The sequence below is a fragment of the Loxodonta africana genome, chromosome 2 (genome assembly GCF_030014295.1).
Source record: "Loxodonta africana isolate mLoxAfr1 chromosome 2, mLoxAfr1.hap2, whole genome shotgun sequence".
Classification (NCBI taxonomy): domain Eukaryota; kingdom Metazoa; phylum Chordata; class Mammalia; order Proboscidea; family Elephantidae; genus Loxodonta; species Loxodonta africana.
This window is the reverse complement of record NC_087343.1, coordinates 191206899-191216210: the sequence shown is the minus strand read 5'-3', so window position 1 is coordinate 191216210 and position 9312 is coordinate 191206899.

Here is a 9312-nt window from a genome sequence, read left to right as displayed (position 1 = left end):
TCAAGATGGAGTCCTCTTGGCAGCCCTTGGCATCACTTATTATGGGATATAGCACAAGTGCACTTTATCTTCGACACTACATCACCATCTTCGGAGGGCTAAGGAAGGTCAAACAGCAGTCACACTCTGCTCCTCTGCGCATACAAAGCCTGCAAAGGAGGAGGGGACCAGAAAGACACTAAGAAGGAGATAGTAATTCACAGGCTGCCCCAACCCTATCTCATGTTGACAGGGTGGGTTCCTGTTTACCCAACTTCTAGATGGTAATCTTTTAAAAGCTCTTTTGTTCAGCCACCAGGCACAGTTAACCCTATCCGTCTCACTCTTACGGATTTGTTACCAATTGTCAATCTGACACAAAGGGTCCTTGTCTTTTCCCAAGTAAGAATACACCTGAAAGACAAACTTTATCTTCAGCAGGCTTTATTTTGCTTGATTCAAGCCAAAGGAGTCAGCAGGGATCTAAGCCTCTCCCAAAAACTGACTCTAAAAGGGAAGCAAGGCTAGGGCTTATATGGGTTTGGTGGGAACAACAGAGTAATGAATATTTACTGGGCTTCTTTCAAGGGGCTAGTATTTCTCGGAATGCAGGTGCATGTTAATTACATTGGTTGCTCGTGCATCTGGAATCCAAGGTGATATTCAAGATGGAGTCCTCTCAGCAGCCCTTGGCATCACTTATTATGGGATTAGCACAAGCACACTGATCTTTGGCACTACATCACCATCTTTGGAGGGCTAAGGAAGGTTAAACAGTGGTCACACTTTGCTCTTCTGTGCATGGGGGAGCCTATAAAGGGGGAAGGGACTAGAAAAACAGTAGGAATGAGATAGCAATTCAAGGGTTGTTTCAGCCTTATCTCATGTTGACAGGGTGTGGTTCCTGTTTACCCAGCTTCTAGACGGTAATCTTTTAATAGCTCTTTTGTTCTGCCAGCACAGTTAACCCTATCTGTCTCAGATTGACCATTTAATCATTATATGGTACCCTTCCTTGATTCTTATGTTGGATTTTACGTTAAAGTCTATTTTATCAGAGATTAATATTGCCACTCCTGCTCTTTTTTGGTTACTGTTTGCTTGGTGTATTTTTTTCCATCCTTTGATTTTTAGTTTACTTTGTGTCTCTTGTAGGCAACAAATTGAAGGCTCATGCATTTTTATTTATTCTGTTATTCTCTGTCTCTTGACTTGTACGTTTAATCCATTTACATCCAGTGGGATTATTGATAGGTATGAATTTACTGCTGTCATTTTGTTGTACTTTTTTGTGGTATTGACAGTTTCTTTGTTTCGCTTACTCTTAAGTGAGTTCTTTTTGTTTATGGATTTTCTTTTCATTTCCTTCATTGTTGTTGATGTTGTGTTTATTGAGTCTTTATGGTTTTCTTCTTTTTTATTTTGGTGAGTAGGTTTATTAGTTTTCTTTGTGATCACCCTGAAATTTACCTCCGTCTTCCTAAGTTTAAAACAGTCTGTTCTCTACCCTGACAGGGAGCACAACAGAGAATCCCTGAGGGAGCAGGAGATCAGTGGGATGCAGACCCCAAATTCCCACAAAAAGACCATGCTTAATGGTCTGACTGAGACTAGAGGAATCCCGGCGGTCATGGTCCCCAAACCTTCTGTTGGCCCAGGGCAGGAACCATTCTCGAAGACAACTCATGAGACATGAAAGGGACTGGACAGTGGGTAGGAGAGAGATGCTGATGAAGAGTGAGCTATTTGTATCAGGTGGACACTGAAGACTGTGTTGGCATCTCCTGTCTGGAGGGGGGATGGGAGGATAGAGAGAGTTGGAAGCTGGCAAAATTGTCACGAAAGGAGAGACTGGAAGGGCTGACTCATTAGGGGGAGAGCAAGTGGGAGTACGGAGTAAGATGTATATAAACTTATATGTGACAGTCTGACTTGATTTGTAAACGTTCACTTGAAGCTCAATAAAAGTTAATAAAAAAAAAAAAACAGTCTGTTCTATCTTGATATCACCTTGACTTCCTTTCCATATAGAAGTTCTGTAGCTATACCATTTATTACCCTCTTTTTTCTCTGGTCTTTGCTATAGAGGAACAATATGGTGTGTCTGACTAATGTGCCATCTTGGCTCCTCCTAGGAGACATATTCTAGGAGGGTGAAGTGCTCTCTTCATGTACACATGTCTGCATCCATAAAGCCCTGACATCTGCCCATTCAATTTTTTTAAAAGTGCATTTATTGGATTCTTGCAGTAGCCTTCTGCCTGGCCTTCTTTCTCCTCCTATGAGAGTATATTCTCAGTACAGCAGCTGGAGTGATTTTTCTCTCTCCCCTGCTCAAAACCCTCCAGCGGCCCCCACCTTCTTGGGCTAATAGGCCAAGGCCCTACAATGGCCCCCATGCCCTACATGATCAGGCCTGGTTAGCTCCCTAACTCCACCCATCTCCTCTGTCACTCACACTACTCCAGCCACTCTAACTTCTTGGCTGCTCATCAGATAAGCCAGCCATGTTCCACCTAAGGGCCTGGGCACTCGCTTTTCTCTGTGCCTACAACTTTTCCCGCAATACCAGCAGGACTTGCTTCCTCATATTCCTGGGCTTTTTATTCCAATGTCAAGTTCTCACTGAGGGCTTCTCTCGTTGTTGCAGTGTGCTGTTGAGACAATTCTGACTCATAGCGATCCTATAGGACAGAGTAGAACCGCCCCATGGTGTTTCCTAGGCTATAATCTTTACCGGAGTAGAGTGCCAGATCTTTTTTCCCATAAAGCGGCTGGTGGGTTCACACTGCGACCTTTTGGTTAGCAGCCGAGCACTTAACCACTGTGCCACCAGGGCTCCTTAAGGCTTCCCTGGTTGCCGTATTTAAAATCGAAACCCCTGTCCACCGCAAGCTCTCTCTGCCTGCCTTTCCTGCTTTATGCTTTCAGCATCACTTATTACCTTCTGACATATTGTGTATTTTATGTATTTATTTGTTTACTGTCTGCCTGTCCCCACTACCCTCCATGAGGGTAGACATTTTTGTCTGCGCTATTATCCCTGGAACCTAGAAAAAGTGAGCATCAGGGATGTTTACTAAATATTTGCTGAATTAAATAGATTATAGAAGCTGATTTCTGTGGCTATGTTTCATCTTTGCTTGTTGAAGAGAGAGAAACATTCTGACCATTAAAACATCTACTTTTGACTTTTCCTATTCAAGGTTGAATTGTTCTCTCTTATCTTCATTTTCCCAAGCTTCTTTTGCATTTTATAATATTTTATAATGACTCAAAATGAGAAGAAACAGCTGCAAACATCCATTAATAATTGGAACATGGACTGCATGTAGTATGAATCTAGGAAAATTGGAAATTGTCAAAAATGAAATGGAATGCATAAACATCAATACCCTAGGCATTACTGAGCTGAAATATAGACTAGTATTGGCTATTTTGAATTGGATAATCATGTGGTCTACTATGCTGGGAACGACAAACTGAAGACGAATGTTGTTGCATACTTCGTCAAAAAGAACATTTCAAGATCTATCCTGAAGTATAATGCAGTCAGTGATAGGATAATATCCATATGCCTATAAGGACGACCAGTTAATACGATTATTATTGAAATTTACACACCAACCAACCACTAAGGCCAAAGACGAAGAAATTGAAGATTTTTTAACAACTTCTGCAATCTGAAATTAATAATACATGCAATCAAGATGCATTGATAATTACTGGTGATTGGAATGCAAAAGTTGGATACAAAGAAGAAGGATTGGTAGCTGGAAAACATGGCCTTGGTGATAGAAACCATGCCAGAGATAGCATGATAGAATTTTGTAAGACCAACTACTTCTTCATTGCAAATACCATTTTTCAACAACATAAACAGTGACTATACATGTGACCTTGCCAGATGGAATACATAGGAATCAAATTGGCTACATTGAAAGTTACGATGGAAAAGGTCAATATCATCAGTGAGAACAAGGCCAGGGGCTGACTGTGGAACAGACCATCAATGGCTCATAAGCAACTTCAAGTTGAAGCTGAAGAATATTAGAACAAGTCCATGAGAGCTAAAGTAAGACCTTGAGTATATCTCACCTGAATTTGGAGACAATCTCAAGAGTAGATTTGATGCATTGAACACCTAATGACCAAAGACCAGACAAATTGTGGAATGACATCAAGGATATCATACATAAAGAAAGCAAGAGGTCATTAAAAAGAAAGGAAAGAAAGAAAAGACCAAAATGGATATCAAGAAACTTCAGCTCTTGAACATCGAGTAGCTAAAGCGAACAGAAGAAATGATGAACTAAAAGAACTGAATATACGATTTCAAAGGGCAGCTGGAGAAAACAAAATAAAGTATTATATGTGCAAAGACCCGGAGATGGAGAATAGAAGGAAAGAACACGCTTGGCATTTCTGAAGCTGAAGGAACTGAAGAAAAAATTCAAGCCTTGAGTTGCAATATTGAAGAATTCTACACGAAAAATATTGAATGATGCAGAAAGCATCAAAAGAAGATGCAAGGAACACACAGAATTACTGTACCAAAAAGAACTGGTCAACATTTAACCATTTCAGGAGGTGGCATAGGATCGAGAACTGATGGTACTGGAGGAAGAAGTCCAAGCTGCACTGAAGACATTGGCGATAAACAAGGCTCCAGGAACTGACAGAATACCCACTGATAAGTTTCAACAAACGGGTGCAGTGCTCAAAGTGCTCACTTGTCTATATCAAGAAATTTGAAAGACAGCCGCCTGGCCAACCAACTGAAAGAGATCCATATTTACGTCTATTCCAAAGAAAAGTGATCCAACTGAATGCAGAAATTATCAAACAATGTCATTAATATCACACACAAATAGAATTTTGCTGAGGATCATTCAAAAGCAGTTGCAGTAGTACAGGGAGAGAGAACTGCCAGAAATTCAAGCCGGATTCAGAAGAAGACGTGGAATGAGGGCTATAAATGCTGGTATCAGATGGATCCTGGCTGAAAGCAGAGAATACTACAAACATGTCTACCTGTGTTTTATTAGCTATGCAAAGGCATTTGACTTTGTGGATCATAACAAATCACGGATAACATTGCGAAGAACGAGAATTCTAGAACACTTAATTGTGCTCATGAGGAATCTGTACATAGACCAAAAGGCAGTCACTTGAACAGAACAAGGGGACATTGTGTGGTTTAAAGTCAGGAGAAGTATGCGTCAGGGTTGTATCCTCCCACCATACTTATTCAATCTGTATGCTGAGCAAATAATCTGAGAACCTGGACTATGGGAAGAAGAACGGGGCATCAGGATTGGAGGAAGACTCATTAACAACCTTCGATATGCAGGTGACACAACCTTGCTTGCTGAAAGTGAAGAGAACTTGAAGCACTTACTGATGAAGATCAAAGACCACAGCCTTCAGTATGGATTACACTTAAACATAAAGAAAACAAAAATCCTCACAACTGGACCAATAAGCAATATCAGGACAAACGGAGAAAAGATTGAAGGTGTCAAGGATTTCATTTTACTTGGGTCCACAATCAAAGCCCGTGGGAGCAGCAATCAAGAAATCAAATGAGCCAAGCACTGCATTGTTCAAATCTGCAGCGAAAGACTACTTTAAAGTGTTAGAAAGCAAAGATGTCACCTTGAGGAATAAGGTAAGCCTCACCCAAGCCATGGTATTTTCATTCATCTCATATGCACGCTAAAGCTGGTCAATGAATGAGGAAGACCAAAAAAGAATTGATTTCTTTGAATTACGGTGTTGGTGAATATTATTAAATATACCATGTATTGCCAGAAGAATGCACAAATCTGTCTGGAAAAAGTACAGCCAGAAACTTCCTTAGAAGCAAGTATAGCAATATTTTGCCTCACTTATTTTGGGCATGTTATCAGGAGGGACTAGTTCCTGGAGAAGGACGCTGTGCCTGTAAAGTAAAGGGTCAGCAAAAAAGAGGAAGACCCTCAACGAGGTGGATTGATACAGTGGCTGCAACAATGGGCTCAAGCATAACAACTGTTATGAAGATGGCACAGGACCAGACAGTTCTGCTGTACACAGGGTCGCTATGAGTCAGAACTGACCTGATGGCACCTAACAACAACAAATACTTAAAGAAGTTTATAGTTGATATGTATACTATCTCACAGATCCCCCAAATAACTTAATAAAGAAAGAAATTATTATTGTCGAATGCTATAGTGTTACTTGGAGTCCCTGGTTGATACAAATGTTTAATGCACTCAGCTGCTAATTGAAGGATTGGAGGTTTGAGTGCCTTGGAAGAAAGTCTTGTCAATCTTCTTCCGAAAGATCAGCCATTGAAAACCCTCTGCAGTACAGTTCTACTCTCTGATGCACATGGGGTCACCATGAGTTTATTGGTTGGTTATATTGTCACTCTCCACTGAAAACCCTCCAATGGGGGTTCCCAATGTACTTAGACTAAAAACCAGGTCCCTTACCAAGGCCAGACAAGCCCACTTGCACCATTCCCCTCATCCCCAACAGTGTTCCACCTATCTGGTCTCCTTTCATGTCCTTAGGGCCTTTGTACTTACTGTATCCTCTACCTGGAGCACCATCCCTGGCTCTTCAAAAGTCTGGTTCTTTCTCATTGTTCAGGTCTCTGATCAGGCATCGTCCCCCCACCCCCTACCAGAGGCCTTCCCTGACCACCCATCAGTCCCTCTGTATCGTAACATCATGCTGGTTTTTTCCTTTTTATCCAATCTCCCATTAACATGTTTATTTACCTGCTTACTTGTTTATTGTCTCTCTCCTACTCTAGCTCTGGGCTCATAAATGTTTAACAACCAGCTTTGGCGGGCAGGGCTGGAGGGAACTGATTTTTGGTGTTAGCCAATTTCTGTTGAGTAAATATGCCTACCACAGCTGATTTCAAACTACCGACATGATAGCAAACATCTTGCAAAATCCATGGTAACTGAACAATCTGCTCTGTTGAGTTGGTGCAAGATGGCTCCAGCTTCCCCCACTAGAATGTAGATTCCATTGAAGGCAAGAGTCTTGACTTTCTTCTTCACTGTAGTATCTCCAGTGTCTGTAACAGTTCTGAGCCCAAAATTATCACTGAATAAATATTTGTTGAATGAATTAAACTCTTTAACTCACTTTGAAGACCTTTCATAAATTGGCCCTTTTGACCACCCTAGTCTTATAGCTGGCCCCCTAACACCTTATGGTGAACCCTCAGTGACATCCAGGTCCCCCAAAGGCCACATGTCCTCTTATGTGTCTCTACCCAGAGAACCCTAACCCTGCCTGAGTTCTACTAGCCTTTCGGACTCAGCCTGACTTCTACAGGCAGTGTTTCTGTCACCCCACTGGATTACATGGCCTCTGGCTCCCCCAGCCCCTTGTGCTACCCTCTCACTGGCCTGTCATCTCTCACCACAGAGACCTTCTTCCTTCTCTGCCTCCCTGGGGCTCCTGGAGGGAAGCCATGTCTAATTTATCTTCCTGACCCAAGTAGCTGGCACAAAGCAGGGCTCACATAAGGGCATTGAGTGAGTGGATGAGTGGCCAAATGGCAATTTCCTGGGAAAAACTCACCTACGGCATGATTTGGTCAAAGGCTGCTCCTGCCCTGATCCAATCATGAAAGAATGGAGAAACAGATGAGCAATTAAATGCCTGAGTCCCGAGTAATGATGATTAAGGAATGCTGGGAAAGGACATTATTACAAGGCTCTGAAAGCATTTGAAAGCTCACAGTTGGGGAGAGTGGTGTGGCAGTGGAGCCTGATTGTTATCAGAAGGGAGTGGGGTGCCAGGCCCCTCATTACTGCCTTGTTAGGTCATCACAAGCCAAGAGTAAGGCGAGGTGTGGTTTGAGCCCCACCTGAGCTCAGAAAGAAGATCCCCTTTTGAGAGGCAAAGTGACCTAAAGGATGAGAGGACCATGGGAAGATCTGGGGAAAGGGGCCCCAGTTGGGGGCTCTGCTGATAGTTTTCACAGCAGGAGACTGTGAAATCAGCTATTATTGTGGATTGATCTTCATCTCCCCTTAATCCTGTCCATTTTGGCTTCATGTATTTTGAAACTTTCTTATTAGGTAAGAACACTTTAAAATTGTTATATTTTCTTGATGAATTGATCCTTTTATCTTTATGAAAATACTTTACCTCTGGTAATACACTTTGTCTTGAAGTCTAGTTCGTCTGGTATTAACAAACCCACATCAGACTGCTGTGGTTAATGTTCGTCTAAAATAAATTTCCCTTTTAAACTACCCATATTCTTATGTTTAATTTTGTCTTTTTTAAGCCATCATTGTTTGAGCTCACTTTTTAAAAAATCCGATATGACAAGACCTGCTTTTTATTTGGAGTATTTATTAATGTAACCATTGATGTGGTTGGGCTTGAGTCTATCATCTTCTTAATGTTTATTGTATTTAAAATAAAGATTTTTATTTAATTTAAAATAATATTTGTCTCAGAAAGTGATTGAGAGGATTCAGTGCGATAATACTGGCATAGTGCTTGGCACAGGACTTGCTGTTAGGTGCTGTCAAGAGTTCCGACTCATAGTGACCCTATAGTGCAGCCGAGTGAAACACTGGGCGGTCCTACGCCATCCTCACAGTTGTTATAACCGGAGTTGGCCTATAGTAAAAAAAAAACAAACCAGTTGCCAGGGAGTCGATTCCAACTCATGGTGACCCCATGTGTATCAGAGTATTACTGTGCTCCATAGGGTCTTCAATGGCTAAGTTTTCAGAAGCAGATCACCAGACCTTTCTTCTGAGGCATCTCTGGGTAGACTTGAACCGCTAACCTATCAGTAACCAGCCAATCTTGTTAACTGTACCTCCAGGGATTCCTGGCATACAGTAAAACCAAAAAAACCAAACCCAGTGCCGTCGAGTGGATTCTGACTCATAGCGACCCTATAGGACAGAGTAGAACTGCCCCATAGAGTTTCTAAGGAGCGCCTGGTGGATTCAAACTGCCGTCCCTTTGGTTAGCAGCCGTAGCACTTAACCACACAGGAGAAGCTGTTAGTGTGTATTTGTTCCCCAGGATGTCAGGTCCCTGTTATGTCCCCAGCAACTAGAAACACACAGTGAGCACTCAATATACGCTTGTTGAACCCACGAGTGAATCTCAAACCCCAGCGCCCTCTGAATCCTCACAAATTACATCACTATCTTCTGGTAACAGACTCAGGAAGACAGCTCAAAGCCCCTAGCACTGGGTTCCCACCGCTCAGTGCTGCAATCTGCCCATTTCCCTGCTTACCCCGCGCAGTCCTGCCAGGGAGTGACCACACAGGGTATGACTGGATGA